Source organism: Chrysemys picta, chromosome 8, assembly GCF_011386835.1.
Source record: "Chrysemys picta bellii isolate R12L10 chromosome 8, ASM1138683v2, whole genome shotgun sequence".
NCBI classification, from domain to species: Eukaryota; Metazoa; Chordata; order Testudines; family Emydidae; genus Chrysemys; species Chrysemys picta.
The window spans coordinates 67,160,474-67,185,173 of NC_088798.1; the positions used below are offsets into that span (position 1 = coordinate 67,160,474).

The 24,700-nt window shown below is 47.6% G+C and overlaps 1 long non-coding RNA gene across 2 annotated transcripts in view; it reads right to left on the reverse strand.

Annotated features, from left to right (window-relative positions):
• Nucleotides 1-276: 276 nt before the first annotated feature.
• Nucleotides 277-24,700, reverse strand: part of LOC135973250 (uncharacterized) — a 250,415-nt gene continuing 225,991 nt past the window's right edge. Inside the window, exons 1-2 of one of the 2 annotated variants that reach the window (XR_010590051.1) lie at nt 3,542-5,007; nt 277-3,246 (exon numbers count right to left, since the gene is read on the reverse strand). This is a non-coding gene — a long non-coding RNA (uncharacterized LOC135973250). Of the gene's footprint in view, nt 3,247-3,541; nt 5,008-24,700 lie in introns of those variants that run through there. The other variant, XR_010590050.1, reaches the window with a different exon arrangement.

Genomic DNA, 24,700 nt, shown 5'->3' on the forward strand with positions numbered 1-24,700 from the left:
GACCCACCAGCCTCTCACACTGTGCTGCTGTGACAAGCTGCAAAGCCCTCCAGCCTGCACTTTCACCAGCATTCACACAGGTAGGGACACACCGAGCTGCAATTACATGCCTCCTAGCCTAGGACCCCAGAGCAGTACCATCCTGCCCTGGTCAAATCTGCCCAGTATATGGGTTTAATACCCGGTCCACCTCTCCCTCTATGGAAGAGGACTATGCACACTTGTGGTATCCAAGTTGAGATTTTCCCCAGACACCTTAGTCAAATGCACACTGGATTGGATTAAAACATAAAATAAGTTTATCAACTACAAAAAGATAGATTTTAAATGATTATAAGTGATAGCAAAGAGATCAAAGCAGATTACCTAGTAAATAAACAAAAATGCAAACTGAGCTTAACATACTAGATAGGTAGGATATGAATTAGCACATTTTCACCCTGAGTGATAAACAGGCTGGCAGATTCTTAAGGCATGAGTTGCCTTTGCTTTGCAGCTTGGGTTTCCCAGGTTTTCATATACAGGCTAGAAATCCCTTTAGCCTGGGACCATCACTTTCCCCAGTTCAGTCTTTGTTCCTCAGGTATTTCCAGGTGAATTGTTGTAGGGAGAGTGAGGCACCATCATGATGTTATTTCCCCCTTTTATGTCTTCTTCCCACTTGCTGGAAAGTTCTTTTGTTGTGACCTTGCTCAAGCAGTTCCCATTGTGTAGTGCTATCTCTGAGAGGTTTCTATTGTACGCAGTTCTTGGGTTAATCCTTGTGCTTGTGTGCATTTCCTCAATAAGCCATTAACATTGTTTGGCCTTTTTACTGTTGTACCTGAAAGGCTGCTTGTGGGTGTTTTCAACCTCACAACATGTTTCAGCAACACATACATAGCCAAACGTCATAATTTCACATACAATGATAGCACATACAATCCAACGAGATATTAATGTCTAGCAGATCAAGACTTTTAGAATGATACCTCACAAGGCATACTTTGTGCAAAGCATATCCTAATTACATGACAATGGTTAATAAGGGGGTGCCGGGGTGTCACACATACTGTCTCCCCTTTGGGTTAAGCTTAGTTCTGGTTTCGATTTGCTCTCACCTGTTTTGGTCTCACTCCTTTGTGCAGAATCTCTTTACATTCTGCCCCCCAATGCTAAAGAGAGATTCCAAGGGATGCATAGTGGGGAGGTTTCAGCTGGTCTGGCTGGCAGCATAGTGCCAGAAGAGTCATGCTGGTTTATATCAGTTTAGGACCTGGCCCAAGAATTTTCCATAAACTATTGATTCACAAGGCTTTCCCAGGGCTTTGCAGTATTGTGGTCCGAGGACATTAGAGATACAAGCAGGGGAAGAGGGACTATCTTAGGGTGACCAGATGTCCCAATAAAATCGGGATCATCCCGATATTTAGGTGTTTGTCCCGCGTTCCGACCGATCTTTGGTCAGGAGGCAATTTGTCCCAGTATTTCGCTCTGCCGGCAGCACTCGGCTTTTTTTTTTTTTTGCTCCACCGATGGACCCCCCCTCCCCATTTGTCCCGATATTTTCTTCCTCTCGTCTGGTCACCTTAGACTATCTTGTATTGGACTGACTTCTGTTGGTGAGAGAGACAAGCTTTCATGCTTACACAAAGCTCTTCTCCAGACCTTCAGAAGTTGGTCCAATAAAAGATATTACCTCCCTCACCTTGTTTCCCTTGGATAGTCATTGTCTATGCTCCTTTTGTAACAAGATTTATTATAGAAACAACATCGTTCCTCTACAGTCCCCACACATAGCTCTGCTGCCCCTTCTGCTCAGCCCTAACTGCAGGGTAGTTCTTACATAATCCTTTGCTTGTAACATCTAAAAGAGATTAGCTGGAGCCACAAAGCTGGGATCTGGATCCAGGTTTTCTTAACATTTGGGGCAAAAGGGTAGGATTGGGGTGGTCTTAGTTCATCCTCTTCTAGAGACAAGGTCCAGTAGTGAAGTGCCAGTGCAGATCAGAATGCTCCCAAGCATTGTAGGTGTGTGAATCTGAGGTTTCGATTCAAGCCCATCTGAACATCACAGTAGGTTGCCATGGGAATGATAAATGTGACTTCACGGTGTTAGCACTTGGACTTGACCCAGGGTCAGTTAGAAAGAGAAGCTGGGCTGAGAAGACACTTGTCTCAACACAACAACTCCAGAAATCAGCAAACGTGGCAAGAAATAACATCAAAGAAGTGCAAGGTTAATCGATTTACATTTTGTGCTTGAAACTCTCAGAGGGCAGGAAACTACCTCCAAACAGCTGCTTTATCTAAAAGGCTTGGTTACATATACTGGGAAGACAAATGTAAATTGATGCACTCATACTCAAACAAGCTTTATCAAGAATTACAAGCTCCATAAGCACATGCACCAGCCCTAAATCCTCAGGCTATTGATTCAGACATTATTGGAAATGCAGATCCATATTCCCACATGGTGACATTTACGAAGTCAGATGAAAGGCTGCAGCTGGCTTTGTCCTTGTTGTGTTCATGACGAAGGAAGTGTTTGAGTTCCAAGTCCGGCTGTCACATGAAATTACAGTCCAGATCCATCAGAAACTGAGGTACTTCTCCTCCCCTGCTGTGCATTGCACAAAGCTAGACACGTCAGTGCTTCATGCAACAAGTGCAACAACAATCTCTGGACTCCTTCCCTTCCTCTGACGGGCTCACATCACATCAACAGGGACACACCTCCTTCCCCTTCCCTGGCACTTCCATTTACACAGTTTCAGTGTGGACTGCTAGCAAATTTAACTCCCCTCCAGTGAAATTCCAACTGTCACACTTGGGGCTAAATATTACCCTAACTTATACCCATGCAGCAGAAGGTAGCCCTCGGTCTCTGGCTATTTTTGTGCCCATTTTACTTCATGATTGTCTCAGTTCTTCTTCAAGTGCTTGCTCATGTCCATTCCATATTAGGTGGGTGTGGTCTCCACATGCACTGGTGCTGGAAGTTTTTCCCTCAGTAGTATCTGTAGGGGACTGGCTCTGGCGCCCTCTGGATTGGTGCGCACATGCCGCAATATCATAGAATCATAGAATATTAGGATTGGAAGAGACCTCAGGAGGTCATCTAGTCCAATCCCCTGCTCAAGGGGTATGAGGGGCACCGCCGGCTCCTCCCACCCTCGGTTCCTTCTTGCTGCCAGTGATGGTGCTGGAATGTCTGCTGCTTCGGGTAGCATTGCACGTTGTTCAGTGTTTCTTATGAATGTTTTCCTGTAAAATAGTTGTACATAGTTAATAGTTAATAGTTCCCTTAGTGTTAGTTCTAATTTAGTCAGTCCCGGATGGTATTCAGCCTAGGAAAGGGGCATGCCCTCATCCCCAGGATTTAAGCCCTGTGACTGTTGTAAGCAGTCTATACCCATCAGCGACCCACACAGTAGTTGTTTAAGGTGTTTGGGCAAAGGACACATAAGCGACAAGTGTCACATCTTAAATCCTTTAAACCCTGGACAAAAAAGGAGAGTGACATCCATCTCAGGGCACTCCTGATGGAGCCAGCACTGACCCTGGCACTAGAACAGAGATCTGATTTGGCCCCAAGAACCACAGCATCAGTGCGGAGCGCCCCGCCAGTGCGATCTACGAGCCGGCACTGATCTTCCTTCCTGGATCCAGCCAAGAAGCCGAAGAGGACTGTGAGGGAAGATCTCCCATTTCCTGTAAGGAAAAGGAGAGGGCCAGAGGAGAGACAAGACCCATGCTGGGTGGCTCAGCACCTCGGTCAGGGAGTCAGGCCCCAGCTCAAGTTGAGCAGTCTAGCCCATCCCGTACCATGCCTGCCACGCCGGACAGTGAAGAGGGCCTCCGTCAACTCGAAGTCCCGCCAACACTACCGGTTGCCAGTGATGCTACTGGTGCCACCCATACTGGCTCCAGCAGTACCCCAGTCAAGGGATAAACCCACTTTGGGACTTCCCTGTGTATCCCCAGCTCAGCGGCACCACTCCCCATTGTGGGGAACGTCCTGCCAGCGCTCACCCACACGAAGCCGTCACGCCTTGGAAGAAGGGAGGCAAGCTCAGCAAAGCCCTCTTCGGTCTCTGGGCCCTGGGCACTGACAGTGGGATTCGAGGCGCAGCTCACTGGCAACCTGGCACAGACCTATGGAGGCACGCACCTGCTGGCAAGAGCATCGAGACCAGTCCTTTGTGTCTCCAACGCCTTGGCACCGATCACGCGACCAATCGTTTGAGTGGAGCCATGAGTCACCGACCTGCCAACACCTGTCATTGAGACACGGATCCCCATGGTTGGGGAGATCTTCCTGATGACCAGCCCGCTCCAGCTCCTGGTCCCACTCTAGATCCTGGTACCAGTTAAGCAGCGTGAGGTGTAGATCGCCGGATTACCAGCGCTGATCCGCCGAACGCCACTGGTCCCTGAGGTCTCGCTCGAGGAACTTGTCTCGATTGGACAGGTCTATGTTGGGATGTAGTGGCTGGCACTGCACAGAGAAGGGCCACCGGTCCACCCGATCATGGTCACCTGACAGTGACCACTCCGCTTCCGACTCCGGCACTGAGCTGAAGTCGTTGACATCGGGACAAGCTTCAGCACCGGTGGTACTGTCTACATCATCAGCACCACAACCGACCCCAAAGCCAGTGGCCGGTGGCCTGACCCCTTGGAACCCTTGGTCACTACGATTATAACATGTGGCAGGCTATGGCCAAGTTCAAGCTTTCGCTTCCCAAAAGGTCCAGGAAGGAATTCCGGGCAATCCTCGAGGAGGGCATGGCTGCGTTCAGAGCAGCCCTCCAAGCAGCTTCAGACGCGGTGGACTCTGCAGCTCGCACTATGGCGTCGGCCATCTCCATGCGGTTGGCATCCTGGCTGTTCCTCTCAGGCCTGTTGAATGAAGCTCAGCAATCAATGCAGGACCTCCCCTTCGACAGCTAGGCCCTGTTTGCAGAGCAGACGGACAGTAAGCTGCATGTACTAAAAGACTCCCGCACTACCCTGAAAACTCTAGGGCTATACATCCCTGGTCCAGCCTGTAAGCAGTTCAAACCACAGCAATCTTAGGGCCAAGGTATCCAACCCCAGCAGGAGCCACCCCATAAAAAGAGTAGGGGCTAACAAGCACTGTCCGAGCCACCCATCTCTGCCCTCCACCCAAGTGGGCTCGACCCACAATAAGCAGGTGGCAAGTGAGTGTTTTGAGGGTGCGCCCAAGGGCAATCTACCGGACTATACCCCGGATCCATCTTTCCTGCTTTTCTCCAACAGCCTTTATTTTTTCCTCCCTGCATGGACCACTATAACTTTGGACTGCTGGGTCCTCAATACAGTGGTGCAGGGTTATACCCTCCAGTTTCTTTCTACCCCTCCTTTTCACCCCCCTTCCCTGTCCCTCTTCAGGGACCCCTTTCACGAGAGTCTCCTTGTGCAGGAGGTATCAGGGTTGCTGCAGTTGGGTGCGGTGGAAGAGGTTACTCACGAGTACAGGAACAAGGGGTTTTAATCCCAAAGGCCAAAGGTGATCTATGGCCCATCCTGGACCTGCGAGACCTCAACAAATACCTAAAGAAATTGAAGTTTCGCATGGTCTCCCTGGCCTCCATCATCCCTTCCCTGGATCCAGGAGACTGGTATGCCGCCCTCAATTTGCAGGATGCATATTTCCACATAGCGATCTTTCAAGGTCACAGACGCTTCCTATGATTTACGGTGGGACCCGACCATTACCAATTTGTGGTCCTCCCATTCGGCCCAGCACCAGCACCAAGGGTGTTTACCAAGTGCATGTCAGTGATAGTCGCTTACCTCAGGCGTTGGGGTATCCAGATCTACCCATACCTTGACAACTGGCTCATCAAAGGCCAATCCAGGTCCAAAGTCCAAAGGGATGTCACGGTGCTGTAGGCCACGTGCCGATCCCTGGGCCTGCTGGTAAACAAAAAATCGATGTTAGTTCCAGTTTAGAGGATAGAGTTAATCAGAGTGGTACTCAACTCCAGGTGTGCCAGAGTGTTTCTGCTGCAGGAGAGGTTCCAAGCATTGGTGGAGCTCATCGCAGGAGTCTCCATGTTCCCCCTGACCACAGCCAGAGTTTGCCTGTGCCTGCTGGGCCACATGTCATCCGCCATGCCAGGCTCCGGATGTGGCCCTTACAGCAGTGGCTGGTGACGGTCTATTCCCAGTCCAGAGATCACCTGGAAAAGATCATTAGCATCCCACCGACGATACTTACCTCGCTGCAATGGTGGACCAACCCCAGAGCAGTCCTGGAAGGAGTTCCATTCGACAGTCCTTGTCACTTGATCAAGTTGATATCGGACGCCCCAGACCTCGGCTGGGGAGCGCATCTCGGCGACCTCCAAACTCAGGGCATGTGATCCCCAGAGGAGATAACATCTCACATAAACGTCAAGGAGCTCAGAGCGGTCCACTTGGCATGTGAAGTCTTCTTACCGCACCTGATGGGCAAAGTGGTGAGAGTGTTGATGGACAACACAGCCTTGATGTTCTACATCAACAGGCAAGGGGGAGTGCGCTCGCCAGCTCTATGCCAAGAGGCACTCTGTCTGTGGGATTTCTGCATCAGCTATGAGATCCACTTGAAAGCTTGTCATCTCCCCAGCATCAGAAACACAGTGGCAGATCACCCCAGCGAGTCCTTCTCCTCTCACCACATGATCTTCTAGAGGTGGGGGTCACCCCAAATGGACCTGATCGCCACCAGACATAACAGAAAATGCCATCAGTTTTGTTCTTGGCAGGGCCTGAACAAGGACTCTACCTCCGATGCCTTCCTCCTGTTGTGGTCAGGGAGCCTGATGTACACGTTCCCGCTGATTCCGCTCATCAGCAGGGTCCTGGCAAAGATCAAGAGACACAAGGCACAAGTTATTGGGATTGCTCAGCATGGCTGTGCCAGCACTGGTTCGGCATGTTGATAAACCTGGCAATGAGCCCTCCTTGGCCCCTGCCCAACCGACTGGACCTGCTGTCTCAGGACCATGGACGTCTCCTACATCCCAACCTCTCCCCCCTCCACCTTTCAGTGTGGATGCTGCATGGCTGAACCCGGAGGAGTGGGCCTGCTCTGATGAGGTCCAACAGGTCCTCCTGGGAAGTAGGAAGCCTTCCACTATAGCTGCTTACCTGGCCAAGTGGATGAGGTTTTCCCACTTTTATCCGAGCGCGGTATCTCTCCATCACGCTCATCCGTACAGTCTATCCTAGACTACCTGCTTCATCTGAAGAACCAGGGTCTGGCACACTCCTTAATCAGTGTTCATCTTGTGGCCATCTCTACCTTCCACCCACCAATCCAAGGTCTGACGGTGTTCTCTCATGACATGGTGGTCAGATTCTTGAGAGGCCTCGAGAGACTCTTCCCAACAGTCCAGGCTCCTGTCCCACAGTGGGACCTTAACTTGGTTCTTTCTAGGCTCACGGGCCCGCCTTTTGAGCTGTTGGGCTCCTGCTGTGGTTCCCACCTGTCATGGAAGGTTGCCTTCCTTGTAGTGGTAATGTTGGCAAGACGAGTCTCAGAGATTAAAGCCCTGACATCAGAGCCACCGTATACGGTGTTCTACAAGGACAAGGTTCAGCTGCGACCACATCCGGCCTTTCTGCTGAAAGTGGTGTCTTCCTTCTATGTTAACCAGGACATCTTCCTATCGGTGTTTTGCCCCAAGCCGCACACCACTAGTGAGGAAAGAAGGCTGCATCCCCTAGTTGTCAGAGGGGCCCTGGCATTTTACCTGGAGTATACCAAGCCTTTCCGCAGGTCGACCCATCTCTTCATTGCGACAGCAGACAGGATGAAGGGACTTCCAGTGTCCTTTCAGAGGATTTCCAACTGGATCACCTCCTGCATCCAGACCTGTTATGAGCTGGCACAGGTCCCACCACCGCTGATCATGAGGGTCCACTCGACCAGAGCTCAGGCATCTTTGGCGGCCTTCTTGGCGCACATTCCCATCCAGGACATTGGCAGAACTGCGACGTGGTCTTCGGTTCACATGTTCACGGTGCATTATGCCTTCACTCAGCAGGCCAGAGACGACTCTGGGTTCGGCAGAGCTGTGTTGCAATCTACACGTCGTGAACTCCAACTACCTCCAAGGGTACTGCTTGGGAGTCACCTAATATGGAATGGACATGAGCAAGCACTCAAAAAGAAAAGACAGTTACCTTTTCCGTAACTGGTGTTCTTCAAGATGTGTTGCTCATGTCCATTCCATGACCTGCACTCCTTCCTCTCTATTGGAGTCTCTGGCAAGAAGGAACTGAGGGTGTGGGGAGCCAATCATGCCCCTTATATTGCGGCATGTGCATGCCACTCCAGAAGGTACCAGAGCCGGTCCCCTATGGATACTACTGAGGGAAAAACTTCTGTCACCAGTGCATGTGGCGAGCACACATACCTAATATGGAATGGACATGAGCAACACATCTCAAAGAACACCAGTTACGAAAAGGTAACTGTCTTTCCTCACTGTCTGCTTCATGCAGTCTTTTTCTGAGGCTCTGTATAACTGTAACCTTGTATTTCTTTATGTCCATCCTGCCCTCCTCATTTTTCTGCCTCCTGCTCTTACCAAGGGGAACCATGGCATTTTGACAGCAGGGGCTTCACTAATTAATCAGAATAGGTCAAATTTTAGACAAAAATACATACTCTTCATTACAATGCTGGCCAAGACAGCTCCTGCTACAGCACAAAGTCCCTCTTGGCTAAGATCTTTCGAAGCCTGTCAAAACAAAATTCAGTCCTTCTGCTGGTTCGAGTCTCCACAACAGGAGGACTAAGTGGGCTCCCTGAAAATGCTCAACGAGGCTTAACTAGGGTAAGTCTCCCTTTGAATTCTTCACTCACTCACTCAGAAGTGGAGCCAGTTCCAGTGCAAACCTCTCTTTACGATGAGAACTTAGAACACGTTCAGTGCAGTTCTTCACAATCTAAATGTCCAATAAATAAAACTCCATCTCCTAGGCCAGGTTGACTGCTGGTTTCTGGCTGCTTTGTGGTGCTGCCGCAGAGCAAAGGAGCTGTAAATTGGGTAAAAAGAACAGGAGTACTTGTGGCACCTGAGAGACTAACAAATTTATTAGAGCATAAGCTTTCGTGGGCTACAGCCCACTTCTTCGGATGCATATAGAATGGAACATATATTGAGGAGATATATATACACACATACAGAGATAGGGTGACCAGATGTTCCGATTTTATAGGGGCAGTCCCGATTTTTGGATCTTTTTCTTCTATAGGCTCCTATTACCCCCCACCCCCATCCCAATTTTTCACACTTGCTGTCTGGTCACCCTATACAGAGATCATGAACAGGTGGGAGTTGTCTTACCAACTCTGAGAGGCCAATTAAGTAAGAGAAAAAAAACCTTTTGAAGTGATAATCAAGATAGCCCAGTACAGACAGTTTGATAAGAAGTGTGAGAATACTTACAAGGGGAGATAGATTCAATGTTTGTAATGGCTCAGCCATTCCCAGTCCTTATTCAAGCCTAAGTTGATTGTATCTAGACAGGTTAAAGTGTGGACAAGTGACATCATCATAGGACCTAATCACATCAGCCATACCATCAGGGGCTCGTTCACCTGCACATCTACCAATGTGATATATGCCATCATGTGCCAGCAATGCCCCTCTGCCATGTACATTGGCCAAACCGGACAGTCTCTACGCAAAAGAATTAATGGACACAAATCTGACATCAGGAATCACAATACTCAAAAACCAGTAGGAGAACACTTTAACCTGTCTGGTCATTCAATGACAGACCTGCAGGTGGCTATTTTACAACAGAAAAGCTTCAAAAACAGACTCCAAGGAGAGACTGCTGAGCTGGAATTGATATGCAAACTAGATACAATCAACTCAACCATTTTCTTCAGCAGCGACTGCGGCAGCCGGATCTTCGGCCACCCCGGTCGCCGACGGCATTTAGGCAGAGGGAGCTGGGCCAGTGGAGCGCGGGGAGGGCCGCCTGCAGCAAGGGGGGGCGGCACGCAGGGGAACTCCCCGCCTCAGCTCACCCCTGCCCCGCCTCCTCCCCGAGCACGCCGTGGCTGCTTCACTTCTCCCGCCTCCCAGGCTTGCAGCGCCAATCAGCTTAGGTGACACAAGCCTGGGAGGCGGGAGAAGTGAAGCAGCGACGGCGTGCTTGGGGAGGAGGCGGGGCAGGGGTGAGCTGGGGTGGGGGGTGGGGAGCTGCCGCGGGAGGGGTGCCTCAGGGCGGAGGGGGGGAGCTGCTGGGGGGGGGGGAATGCCAGGTGGAAGTTTCGCCTAGGGCGCAAAACATCCTTCCACCTGCCCTGCGCTCTACCAAACAGGCAAAGGTATAAGCCAAATGGCCTAACTATGCCTTCCACTCTGGCTGCTGCACTCCATTAAAATAGGTGATGACCACAGTTCAGATTTACAAGACCTCAGATCTTGGAAGAAGCCAGAGATCTTGTGAGTTGCAACTGACCAAGCTAATGGAGCAAAGCAGCTGACAAAGCTCAAAGCCATAATGACCCTGCCATGGGCTAGCCTACCTGCTCTGACTTCGTTCTTCTAGGGAATCCTAGCTGGTGAATCAGGCCCCCTCCTGACATTTTTGCCAGTGGAACCTAAATCCTGAATACTTAGTTTCAAAGAAGCTGATTTAAAAAATCTATATTTCACATTTTTGAAGCTGCCTTTGCAACTTCCTGGTTTTAACCAGGAGCAGAAGCAGAGTATTAAAATACCAGGACAAAGATCTCTGACAATCTACCTGGTCTGACAGGGAGCAGGAAATGCTGAAAATCTCCTGAAGGGCTGGTCAAAAGTTTTATATCAAAACTGTTTTTTGACAGAAAATTGGGTTTTCAATTACATTAAAATTTTCATGACAAGTATGTGCTTTTCCATGGACAATTTCAGCATTGAATCAACAAACTGAAAACTGACATATTTTGGGTTTGGGGCAAATTATTTTACCAAAAAAGTTGAAAATTTCCACAGAAAACGTTAATGAAAACATAAAAAGAAATTAGTTTTAGTCAAAAATTTCCATAGAAACTACCCCCCGCCCCCAATATTTTCTGACCATCTCTGTGAGGAAGCTTGTTTATGCGATATTCTCAGCCCAGTGCTGCAGACTCAGGAGATAAAGATATATGTGGATCAGCATCCAAATCTAAAATCCAACAGCTAGGTCCTTAGCTCATGTAAATCAGCCTTGCGCCATTGGCTTCAATGGAGCTGCACCAATTTACATTAACTGGGGATCTGGCTTTTGAAGTTTATCTGTCATAAATTAGTAACTTTAAAGTGATCACACTTCTCTTGTTTCAGAATTGCCGCCCTGTAATTTTTGAAAGTGCCATAACAATCTTATACAGAATAATAAAAAACAAAGTAGGCAAAATACCGTAAGCTTTATGAAAAATCCCAGCCCGTTTATTCTGGTTGATTTATTGCAAACTCAATCATTCTTTAGACGATACAATGCTGAGTCTATTACAGCTCTTTTTCAGACATAGCATGCTTTCCTGGATCAGGTTATCTCCAGGAGATTATCTTCCCTCCTATTACCCCTCTGCTGCTGGGAATGAATTTCAGAACTTTTTTCAGCCCATTATTCTGTGTTTTCCCCAGCAGGTGTCTGATGAGAGTTTTGTAGGCACTTTTGTTCTATAATGTCTTCCTCCCACATGTGCATCAACAAAGAGTCCGATGCACCTTTTATTTTAGAGAGAGAGAGATAATGATCTGTTGCCCTGTAACTGTTACCCTGAGAAAAAAATTCAGGCCATTTCAGTGAAACGTCAGTGCCCCTATTGCAGCCTGTAAGAAAGAGACATAAACAGGACAGGTGAAATATTATCATACAAAGCAACCATAAACACATGAAAAGACCTAGGTTTACAATTTATGATTAAAACTCTACTATCTACACAATATACATAGACATAAAATGTAAAAACTTAAATATCTTAGAAACAGTAGCCAATCAGTTGTTTTAATTGTCATATTTGAATTCAGCACATCAAAATACATAATAAATAGCACATTTTATCTCTGAAGCAGATGACTTCTCAAAAATTGTAGACCAGTGTAATCACACTGATAATACTAAGTGGGCGGGGTAGCACAGTGTTAGTGGGTTATGCACTGCAGTTTTATTCACTGGGTTCTATTCCTTGCGCTGCTGCTGGGTTACTTTGGCCAAGAAAATGTTTGGTGTGCTGAAAATGTCTTCAGTAAATATTGTTTTAGATCCAATTCATTTGTTGTTTCCCCTTTGGCTCTTTATAATCCTGTTGGTTCTGTGGTTCTCTGCAGGGCTTGGTGCATAGTAAATGAATCCATTCATAGTTATGCTGCCATCATTATGGTGTTTGTGTAACATCAAATCACATGAACATCACAAAGCACTTGGCAAAGGTGCAGAATGTTGCCAAATAGATACAAAGACACTGACTCTTGATTTGGAGTTTGAAAGATATAGGAAGGAGCCAGCAGCGGGGCTGGTTATAACATGCTCTAGTGCAGTCATAGGTTATGGGTCAGATGCAGGAATCACTGGCTGAGGTTCTCTGGCCTGCCTTACATGGGAGGTCAAACTAGATGATCCTAATGGTTCCTTCTAGCCTTAAGCTATTTGCTCATCACTCCATGTTTTCAAGGCTACCTGTAAACAAAAGATAAGATTAGCCCAGATGTTTCTAGGTCCCCAAACTCAAGGATATCCACTGCCATTGGCTTTACAGGCCTCTGAGAAAGAGACAAGGAGCTGGGGAAAGGATTCAAGGAGACAACAAAATGATAGAGTTTTGGGGACATGAGTCTGCACCATGCTGCATGCCTCCTGTGCAGAGCACACCGATGTCACTGGGAGTTAAGGGCACTCAGCTGTGTTCAGGACCTCACCCACCAGGATATTAGATAAGTGGCCTGAAATCAAAGGCCTACAGCTACTTCACAGTGCAGTGTCCATGCACTGAAACCCTCTGTAAAGGACACTCACTGGTATTTGAACTGAAGCAACTACAGTCATTACTGGATATTTGTGCTTGTGTGGGATCAAAAATCCCATGGAGGCGTCAGTAGCCCATTGAGGCCTCAGCCATTCATGGCTAGAGAAAGTCAAAAAAATGAAAAAAGATTAAAAACCATCACAATCATTGTGAATTTGTTTTAAAAATTGGAGGACTTTTTTGTGTTTTGCAATTTTTCTCCTTTTTTTTTCAATTGTCTATTTTTTAATTGAAAAATTAAAATTGAAGCAAAAATTTCCTGTGTTCAATTATCATTTTTGAAAAAGGAATATATTTTTTTAACATTTATTTTGTTTAAATTAAAAAAAAATTAAGTCCCACCCAGTGACTAAACTGACCAATCAAAAGTTACACAGGAGCAAAATGAAAAATCAGTAAAACTGTGTGTGGGGGAGGGGGATGGAATGGAATTGTTTTGGCCTGCTGGTCTAGTGGCTGGGAGAACAGGTGGCCTGAAATGCCTTGTGGGGGTCAGCAGCATCCATTAATGCCGGCTAAATGATGAAGTTGAAATAACTAGAGCGGCACAGATGCTGAACAGGCCATCAAACTACGTGCTTGCCTCTGCAGCAGCCGAAGGTATGGCTGACACCCTCACAATCGGCATGCCTGCGGTTGCCTTGCTCCTGTCACTCAGCTGTCGCTTTTAGGGAAGCTATTTTGTTAGCTGAGTGAATCTGGGGATTAGAAAAGTGGCCACTGGTGAGAGACAGGGGAGTGCAGACCCTTGCGGGGCACATTTGCCCCACGCAACCTCGGTCTTCCCCCCGCAGCACCCTGGCCGAGTCTACCATGATCCTAAATTCACACCCACACTGTCAGATATGCCCTGTTGTTCTCACACACTTTTCTTGTTGTACGCAGTCCTGACTGGCAATGTCTCTGTTACTGCAGTGCTGCGTCCATCCCGAGCAGAAACTGCCATGGCGCCAACCGTGTGTTTTTTTTAAAATGGGCTGAGGAGTGACAGAGAACATGAGGGGACTCCCAAAAGCATTTCACTTGCGATGTGAACCAAGCCCGCTCTACAATTTTCCCTGCCCGCCCCAGCATTGCTATTGTTTTAGGAAGCCCCCTGGGAACACAGGCTAGGACACGTTGTGAGGCAAGCCTACCTCTCTCCCTGTCATCAGAGTTATGGAAGCAATGAACAGCAGTGCCTCATCTCATGGATGCAGAGGTCCATTAACCCAGAATCGTTTGGTTTTCAGGGTTTCTCATTAATGGAGCTTATCTGAAGCTATTACTGACTTCGTCCATGCAGCTCATTTGGTTAGTGAGGGACTCTTTGGGGTTATGTCTGCACTTGGAGCTAGGGGTGTGATTCCCAGCTCCTGCAGACGTACTCCTGCTAGCTTTCATTGAGTGACTGCACTAAGAATTGCAGTGTAGCCATGGTAGCCTGGGCAGCAGTGGCACTAGCTCACCGTCCTGAGAACAAACCCACTTGGCAATCACAGTTCTAGATCATAGTGTAGATGTAGCCTAAGTCATGACAAACCCTCAAGTCTGAGCCCTGGCCTATAAAGCTACTGGCCTATAAAGCTGAATGAAAACACAAAAAATTACCACAGGTAATCACAGGGAAGAGTTGCAGTGGAGGTAGACCCCATGTGTCAACTCCTGGCTCCACTGAAGTGCAGTCCTTCTGCCAGGTGATGTTGCTAAGAGAATCAACTCTGGAAAGCCAATTAATTAACATTATCTATTAACAGCTCCCAGTCACGGGGTGTCTTAGTGTACACCTAAGCTCAGCCCTCCTCTTGCACTTGTGAGTGGCTGAAGCGTTCTAGCCATGTCCCTCCATCCCAACTCCCCATTCGCAGTTCTTGTCCTGAGTTGGTGGAGGCCAAAGATTCTGGCAGGTCAGTCTCCAGCCTGAAGGGAAGTGCTGCAGGCATGTCTCTGAGGGCTCTGCCATCTGACCCACTGAAGAGATTTCAGCTGTGATGCTGGGTACAAAAACTAGCACCAGCATCCCTCAGGTAGGCTGCTGTTATCTGCAGTGCTACTACTTGTCCAGACCTCAGAGTTGCCTCAGCAGAGCCCATTGTCTCGAAGTCATCCACTGTCTTGATGCTGCTTTGAGAGAAATCATTTGTATTTAGCACCCTCAACACAGTCTGCACTCCTCAGAGAAAAGAAGAGCTCCACTCATGCCACTTTGTCCACTTCCTTAACTATCTGTGCCTGAGTGTGGTCCAGGTCAGGGTGACCTCTTAGCCCGAGCACCTTTGGTGCAGTTCTTTTATCTCTTCATTTCCCAACAAGGACAATGGCATTGTATTGCCCACAAATACAGAACTTAAGTGTATATTAACCAAAATGCTCCAAACTATCACACAACTGAAATGCAAGTGATGTCTGGTCCATTTGGTCCATTCAGAGAGCTCCCTCCCCTACAGAGCCCTGGCCATCTGCAGTTCTCCAGCAGCTCTGGCCGCTCTTCTCCTTATTCAGCAACAGGTGTCAGTAATGAGCTCCCTATTCTCTAGGGCTTCAGGCCACAGAGCTTACATCAGTCAATGGCAAAAGTCCCCTGAACTTCAATGGGGGGGGCAGCATTTCACACTGTGTGCACTGTGCAATACTCCCAAGTGCGTTGTCGACAGTGGGGACTGAATGCAGCACCTGTAGATCTCAAAGCATGAGCTTCTAGTTCCTGATCTGAAAGGTGGGGCTGTAGGAAACTTTCACAGCACTGTGCTCCAGCCACTCATGGGAGACCAAGCACCGCACAGAGTAAGTGTGACTACGTGAGCGCCATTTGTACCACTGTACGTTCTGTTGTGACAGAACATCTTTCCAAGTGTCATGCTCATATGGATCCGCAGCTGGTGCGACTTGATGGAGCTTTGCTGAATCACACAAGCTGGCGTGTGCTGATGGAACCGTAAGCCCCAGGGCCAGAAGAGTATAGATGAGAAGGGGAAAAGACCAGCTGTAATCACACTGCTCACTAGAGCTGGGTGAATAATGGGTTTTTCAAACCCATTATTAATTAGAATTTTAATTTAGAAAAATAAAAAAAAATAAAAGCTCTGTTTCAGGTTGAGCTGCCAATGTTATTTTTCAAAATTTTGGGGATGAACAGGTTTTGACCCCCCAAATTTTGTTTTGACTTTCAGGCATTTTGACAAAAACAAAGGAATGGAGAAGTAGATGCATGAAATGGCTGGAGATGACAGTGGCAGCTCTGGTTTGAGATTTATCTCAGTTCTTAGGACACCAGCAGTACCAAATTCAATTTCCCCATCTAGAGACAGGAGTTGAACTTGGGTCTCCCAGCTCTTAGGAGAATGCTTTAATCATTGGGCTATTCTAAAACAGAGCTTTTTCAAGTTGTTTTCTAACTAATTTTGAATAGTCATGAGCATAGGGATTTGAACTCAGTTGTCTTACTACCCAGATGAGTACGCTACCCACCAGACTATAGACTCACAAACTTTTTTCCTTGGGCAAATGACTATCCATTGTCATCCATAATGGCAATTCAAAAGCATTAGTGTAGCTGGTCTTCCCAGACAGAGAGTCCAGGGAATGTAGTTGTTATGCACAGCCACTTGGAAGCAGATACAGGATAATGCAGATCTTTCACAAGCTCCTTAAGCACTGAGTGCTTTAGAATTTAGGCAATTATTAAAAAATTATTTTGGGGTAGTTCTCTGGCCTGTGCTATGCAGGTCAGATGAGATGATCACAGTGATCCTTCTGGCTTTAGCATCTATAAATCTATGAGTGATCGCTGGACACCACAATCTTGAGTGGCACAATGACCCCCCAGCACTTATCAGACTTATCACATTGGGGACCATGTAAGTTAGAGATTGTCTCATGGAGAACTGCCATCCAACCCCGATTCTGCCCTTTCCCTGAGCTAGGGTGCATTAACAAGAGATAGAAGAGGAGGAAGTATTATGGGGAAAGGAAGAAAAGAAACTCCCGTGGATGGGAGGCGTGCATCTGCTTTGGCTATTCTCTGCTTGGGCTTTTACATTTGTGAGTACAGATCCCCCCTGTTGCTTACAGCTCCCACTGTTCTGCTCCAGCTTACTTAGAATCATAGAATATTAGGGTTGGAAGAGACCTCAGGAGGTCATCTAGTCCAACCCCCCTGCTCAAAGCAGGACCAACACCAACTAAATCATCCCAGCCAAGGCTTTGTCAAGCCAGGGATTAAAAACCTCTAAGGATGCAGATTCCACCACCTCCCTAGGCAATCCATTCCAGTGCTTCACCACCCTTCTAGTGAAATAGAAGCCTAGATCTCCCCCACTGCAACTTGAGACCATTGCTTCTTGTTCTGTCATCTGCCACGACTGAGAACAGCCTAGCTCCATCCTGTATGGAACCCCCATTCAGGTAGTTGAAGGCTGCTATCAAATCCCCCATCACTATTCTCTTTTGCAGACTAAATAACTCCAGTTCCCTCAGCCTCCCCTCGTAAGTCATGTGCCCCAGCCCCCTAATCATTTTTGTTGCCCTCTGCTGGACTCTCTCTCCAATTTGTCCACATCCCTTCTATAGTGGGGAGACCAAAACTGGATGCAATACTCCAGATGTAGCCTCACCAGTGCTAAATAGAGGGGAATAATCACTTCCCTCGATTTGCTGGCAATGCTCCTACTAATACAGCCCAATATGCCGTTGGCCTTCTTGGCAACGAGGGCACACTGCTGATTCATATCCAGCTTCTCATCCACTGTAATCCCCAGGTCCTTTTCTGCAGACTTGCTGCTTAGCCAGTCAGTCCCCAGCCTCTGGCAGTGCATGGGATTCTTCCTTCCTAAGTGTACAATTCTGCACTTGTCCATGTTGAACCTCATCAGATTTCTTTTGGCCCAATCCTCCAATTTGTCTAGGTCACTCTGGACCCTATTCCTATTCCTATTCAGCATATCTACCTCTCTCCCCAGTTTAGTGTCATCCACGAACTTGCTGAGGGTGCAATTAATCCCATCATCCAGATCATTAATGAAGATGTTGAACAAAACTGGACCCAGGACCGACCCCTGGGGCACTCCGCTTGATAACGGCTGCCAACTAGACATCAAGCCGTTGATCACCACCTGTTGAGCCTGACAATCTATCCAGCTTTCTTTCCACCTTATAGTCCCTTCATCCAATCAATACTTTTTTAACTTGCTGGCAGGAATACTGTGGGAGACCATATCAAAAGCTTTGCTAAAGTCAAGATATATCACATCCACTACTTTCCCCATATCCACAGAGCCAGTTATCTCATCATAGAAGGCAGTCAGGTTGGTCAGGCATGACTTGCCCTTGGTGAATCCATGTTGACTGTTCTTGATCACCTTCCTCTCCTCCGAGTGCTTAAAAATGGATTCCTTGAGTACCTGCTCCATGATTTTGCTGCGGACTGAAGTGAGGCTGACCGGTCTGTAGTTCTCAGGATTCTCTTTCTTCCCTTTTTAAAATATGGGCACTATATTTGCCTTTTTCCTTTCATCCGGGACCTCTCCCGATCACCATGAATTTTCAAAGATAATGGCCAATGGCTGTGCAATCACATCAGCCAACTCCCTCAGCACCCTTGGATGCATTAGATCTGAACCTATGGACTTGTTCACATCCAGCTTTTCTAAATAGTCTTTAACCTGTTCTTTCACCACTGAGGGCTGCTCACCTCCTCCCCATACTGTGTTGCCCAGTGCAGCAGTCTGGGAGTTGACCATGTCAGCATTGAGTACTTCAGGTTTTTCCACATCATCTGTCACTATGTTGCCTTCCCCATTCTGTAAGGGTCCCACACTTTTCCTGGCCTTCTTCTTGTTGCTAACATACCTGTAGAAACCATTCTTGTTACCCTTCACATCCCTTACTAGCTGCAACTCCAATTGTGCCTTGGCCTTCCTGATTACACCACTGCATGCTCTAGCAATATTTTTATACTCCTCCCTAGTCATCTGTCCAAATTTCCACTTCTTGTAAGCTTCCTTTTTGAGTTTAAGCTCACCGAAGATTTCACTGTTAAGCCAAGCTGGTCACCTGCCATATTTGCTATTCTTTCTGCACTTCAGGATGGTTTGTTCCTGCGCCCTCAATAACGCTTCTTTAAAATACAGGCAACTCTCCTGGACTCCTTGCCCCCTCATATTAGCTTCCCAGGGTATCCTGCTCAACAGTTCCCTAAGGGAGTCAAAGTCTGCTGAGTCCTGAACTCAACCATCTCATGGTCACTGCTGCCTAGGTTGCCACCCACTTCTACTTCCCCTACCAATTCTTCCCTGTTTGTAAGCAGCAGGTCAAGAGGCGCATGACCCTAGTTGGTTCCTCCAGCACTTGTACCAGGAAGTTGTCCCCAACACTCTCCAAAAACTTCCTAGATTGTCTGTGCATTGCTGTATTGCTCTCCCAGCAGATGTCCAGGTAGTTGAAGTCCCCCATTGGAACTAGGGCCTGTCATCTGGAAACTTCAGTTAGTTGTCCAAAGAAAGCCTCGTTTACCTCATCCTTCTGATCCGGTGGTCTGTGGCACACGCCCACCACGACATCACCTTTATTGCTCTCACCTCCAAACTTAACCCAAAGATTCTCAACAGGCTTGTGTCTATCCTATTCACAAGTTGTTTCTATTCTCTTGGGTGTTTGCTGTCCCTTCACATTGTTGTGTCAGCAGTGAACTAGATCAGGGTTGCACTTACACCAAAGACAGTTCCTGAGCAGATTTTATGCAGCAAATGCAGAGACTGTCATGGGAATGTGGCTTCCAACCTGATGCATACAGGGTCAAAATTGGGTAGGACAATGGGATTACCGCATCGCAAATGTGCAAGCTTCTCCATTGCCATGGAAATATCACTGCATACCACCAAGAGCCCAGGGACCATGGTGTGAGAACTGCAGCTTAGCACCACGCTGTGGCATTAGTTTGCTACTGACTCACAGGGGAAAGCATCCCCTACTGCAGCACCTAACGTTCCAGAAGGTCTCCTATGTAACTACTAGCATGGCCCCACTGAGCCACTGCAAACTTATGTCAGTATAACTGTGTTGGGATATCCACCCCCGTGAGTGACATAGTTATGCCAACCTATCCCCCAGTGTAGACAGTGCTATGTCAGTGGGAGAGCTTCTCCCATCAACACAGCTACTGCCTCTTGGGGAGGTAGAGAAGCTCTCTTGTCGGCATAGGTAGTATCTTTGATAAGCGCTACAGCGGTGCCGCTGCAGCACTATAAGTGTGGACAAGCCCTTAGGCTATGAACACTCAGGGGATCACATCACAAGGCCACATGGCTGCAAGCAAAGCTGCACACTGGGTTCCACAAGCAAAATGAAATTAGCGGCAGATCTTACAGACTCTTACCCTGTTGCTCTGGGAATACGCTGCCAATGGCCTGTGCACCTGAGCTTACTAAGGAACATTGTACCTGTGCGTTAGTAATCACCTAACCAGCTTGCTGGCCCTCCCCTCTGCACAGCAATCTCAGCTACTCAGACACGATAAACAGGACCAGGGCAGGTGAGTAACTTGAGGAGAGACAGCCAGGGAAACCCAGAACGTTGCACAGCATCATCAGACCTGCCAATAGGGGACGATGCTCTTCACTCTGGACTGTAAGGTGGATAGAAAGCTTGCTAGATCGTTGGGCTCAACGGGTAGTGATCAATGGCTCCATGTCTAGTTGGCAGCCGGTTTCAAGCGGAGTGCCCCAAGGGTCGGTCCTGAGGCCAGTTTTGTTTAATATCTTTATTAATGATCTGGAGGATGGTGTGGACTGCACTCTCAGCAAGTTTGCAGATGACACTAAACTGGGAGGCGTGGTAGATACACTAGAGGGTAGGGATCGGATACAGAGGGACCTAGACAAATTAGAGGATTGGGCCAGAAAAAAACCTGATGAGGTTAAACAAGGACAAGTGCAGAGTCCTCCACTTAGGACGGAAGAATCCCATGCACTGCTACAGACTAGGGACCAAATGGCTAGGTAGCAGTTCTGCAGAAAAGGACCTAGGGGTCACAGTGGACGAGAAGCTGGATATGAGTCAACAGCGTGCTCTTGTTGCCAAGAAGGCTAACGGCATTTTGGGCTATATAAGTAGGGGCATTGCCAGCAGATCGAGGAACGTGATCGTTCCCCTTTATTCGACATTGGTGAGGCCTCATCTGGAGTACTGTGTCCAGTTTTGGGCCCCACACTACAAGAAGGATGTGGAAAAATTGGAAAGAGTCCAGCGGAGGGCAACAAAAATGATTAGGGGTCTAAAGCACATGACTTATGAGGAGAGGCTGAGGGAACTGGGATTGTTTAGTCTCCAGAAGAGAAGAATAAGGGGGGATTTGATAGCTGCTTTCAACTACCTGAAGGGGGGTTCCAAAGGGGATGGAGCTCGGCTGTTCTCAGTGGTGGCAGGTGACAGAACAAGGAGCAATGGTCTCAAGTTGCAGTGGGAGAGGTCTAGGTTGGATATTAGGAAACACTATTTCACTAGGAGGGTGGTGAAGCGTTACCTAGGGAGGTGGTGGAATCTCCTTCCTTGGAGGTTTTTAAGGCCCGGCTTGACAAAGCCCTGGCTGGGATGATTTAGTTGGGGATTGGTCCTGCTTTGAGCAGGGGGTTGTACTAGATGACCTCCTGAGGTCCCTTCCAACCCTGATATTCTATGATTCTATGGATATCGCTGTCCCAGTGCTAGGTGCCGGGGTGCTGTGCTCCTGGAGCAGCTGTAAAACAGAGTTCTCCATCAATTGCCACCTTTAAAAGACCCATGATTCTGGCCAAATTCCATTATACCCTGAACTTTACCAATGCAGATTCCCCTTCTACAGCCCAAACCCTCTCCTCTTATGCACCTCCCGACCCCTTCAACCTCTCTGGCCAATGGCCTGCATATTTACCTGTCTGGGCACAATTAAAACTGCCCAGGCAGGTCCAAATACAGCCTCTGGACTTGGCAGGCTGGGACAAATTCAGTGACCGAAGCACTGTGGCCCGTCCCTCCAGGAGAGGGTATGATGCTAGCCCTGTGCCAAGGATTTGTTATTCCTGATTTAGTTGGTTTTTCTGGCTCCGTGGCATATTTTTTCTTAACCCACCAACTCTGCTCTGCAGCAGCTATAAGCCCCAGCCCTGCTCCTCTTCTGTAGCTCAGCCAGGACCGGTTCTGAGATGGTTTAGTTTTAAAACACCCTGGTTCTCAGCCCATCTCAAGGTTAGATAGTTAACAGCAAATCCATTTGAGAGTCAATCAGGGACTGGCTCTGTCCACTTGTGTGCTGTGAAGTGAACACATGCTTCCCCTATTTCTCTTTTCCTGGGCCCAGCAATGGGCTACTGGTCTAAGGAGCTGCTAGCCCCTGTTGGTGAATGTAGAAATATATTTCAGCATTTGTTTCATGTCATATCATTCTCCATTTCTCTTGTATTAATCTCTTCTCTTGTATTAATCTCTTCACCATGCCTCCCTCCTGTAGAAGGAATCAGATCTGTAGACCCTAACAAGGGGTGACATTGCCTGCATGTAGAAGAGATTGGTGCAGGGCTGTACACCCTATATGGGGTGTATGTTTTATGCCTGTACAAGGGAGCAGCACCAGGTACCATATGAGGCCGGGGCTGGCTCACGAGAGTCTGCTGATATAAGCCAGCCAGCAATACTGCTGCTAACTGCGATGCTACACTCACTCATGTGGCTACTGAACCTTTGCTGCTTCCATCCCTTTGCTGCCGTTGGTGGCCACCTGTGCTGCCATATAAGCTACAGATCTGTAAAGCTATGGCTGTACAGAGAGAGACATGTGCCTACCCCAGTGCTGGCAAAGCAGGCAGCTGAAATGCCATGAGAACAGAAGCAGACAATGCTGAGCTAATACAGTCTGTTCCCTTCTAGTGGCCAGACCATGTATAGAGCTGAGTTTGCTGCTGCCTCCAAGCTAATGGACCTTTACCTCTAGCTGTGCAGAGTCCTGCTTTCAGAGGTAGAGACCTGCTATTCAATTCCTGCAGATAGCAGTGTTGCTACACAGCCCTCTGCTCTACTGCATCATCAGAAATGCCACCTTCCCGGCCTCCGTGAACTTCTCCCTTGGGGATGAGGCAAGGAGGCATGACAACAAAAGGAACAGAATGAAAGACCCCCACCCAGTAACACAGCCAAACTGCGTCTCAGGGTACATAGATTTGAAAGCCAATGGGGACCTAATAGCCCCCTGCATAGCACAGAATTTCACCCAGTGGTTTGGTTCTTCCATCTAGCCCAGTAACTTGTGGTTAAACTAGAGCATCTGCTTTAAAAAGGTTCTGCCCATCTTGATTTAAACAGTTCAAGTGACAGAGTAGCTACCCTCCAACAGTTACTGGAATAGTTATCTACTCTCACTGTTAAAATGTGCATCTCATTTCTAGTCTGAATTTATCTAGCTTCAGCCAACAGTTCTTGGATCTTTTTTCTGTGTTTGTCTGCTAGGTTATAATCCTCTGACATATTCTCTCTGTATATCTACCTACAGACCATGATTGTCATAACTATAAAGGGAAGAGTAACAGCACTCCTGTGTATAGTACTATAAAATCCCTCCTGGCCAGAGACTCCAAAATCCTTTTACCTGTAAAGGGTTAAGAAGCTCAGGAACCTGGCTGACATCTCTATCTCCTAGAACTGGAAGGGACCTTGAAAGGTCATCAAGTCCAGCCCTCTGTCTTCACTAGGAGGACCAAGTACTGATTTTGCCCCAGATCTCTAAGTGGCCCTCTCAAGGATTGAACTTGCAACCCTGGATTTAGCAGGCCAATGCTCAAACCACTGAGCTATCCCTCCCCGCATCTGACCCAAAGGACCAATAAGGGGACAAGATACTTTCAAATCTTGGTGGGAGGAAGGCTTTTGTTTGGGCTCTTTGTTTTGGGGGTTGTTCGCTCTTGGGACTGAGAGGGACCAGACATCAATCCAGGCTCTCCAAATCTTTCTGAACAAGTCTCTCATATTTCAGACTTGTAAGTAAACAGCCAGGCAAGGCATGTTAGTTTTTATCTTTGTTTTCTCAACTTGTAAATGTACCTTTTTACTAGAGTGTTTATCTCTGTTTGCTGTAACTTTGAACCTAAGGCTAGAGGGGATTCCTCTGGGCTCTTTAAGTTTGATTACCCTGTAAAGTTATTTTCCCTCCTGATTTAACAGAGATGATTTTTACCTTTTTCTTTAATTAAAAGCCTTCTTTTTAAGAACCTGATTGATTTTTCCTTGTTTTTAGATCCAAAGGGTTTGGATCTTGATCCACCAGAAGTTGGTGGGAGAAAGGAGGGGGGATGGTTAATTTCTCCTTGTTTTAAGATCCAAGGGGTTTGGATCTGTATTCACCAGGGAATTGGTGAAGAGTCTCTCAAGGCTACCCAGGGAAGGGAATTAGCATTTTGGGAGTGGTGGCAACGGACCAGATCTAAGCTGGTAGTTAAGCTTAGAAGTTTTCATGCAGGCCCCCACATTTGTATCCTAAAGTTCAAAGTGGGGAAGCAGCCTTGACATGGTGGCAGAGCGGTGGGATCATTTTAAACCAAAAGCCAGTAAGATTTTTTTTTCTCCTTTCTAGCTGCTTGGAAAGCACAGCTGAAGGTAGATGCATATCTTATCTCTCCTTGCCTGAAGACAGAGGTGTTACGTTTTTTTAACAAGGGTCTTTGTTAAGAGAAGGAGTCAAGCAGT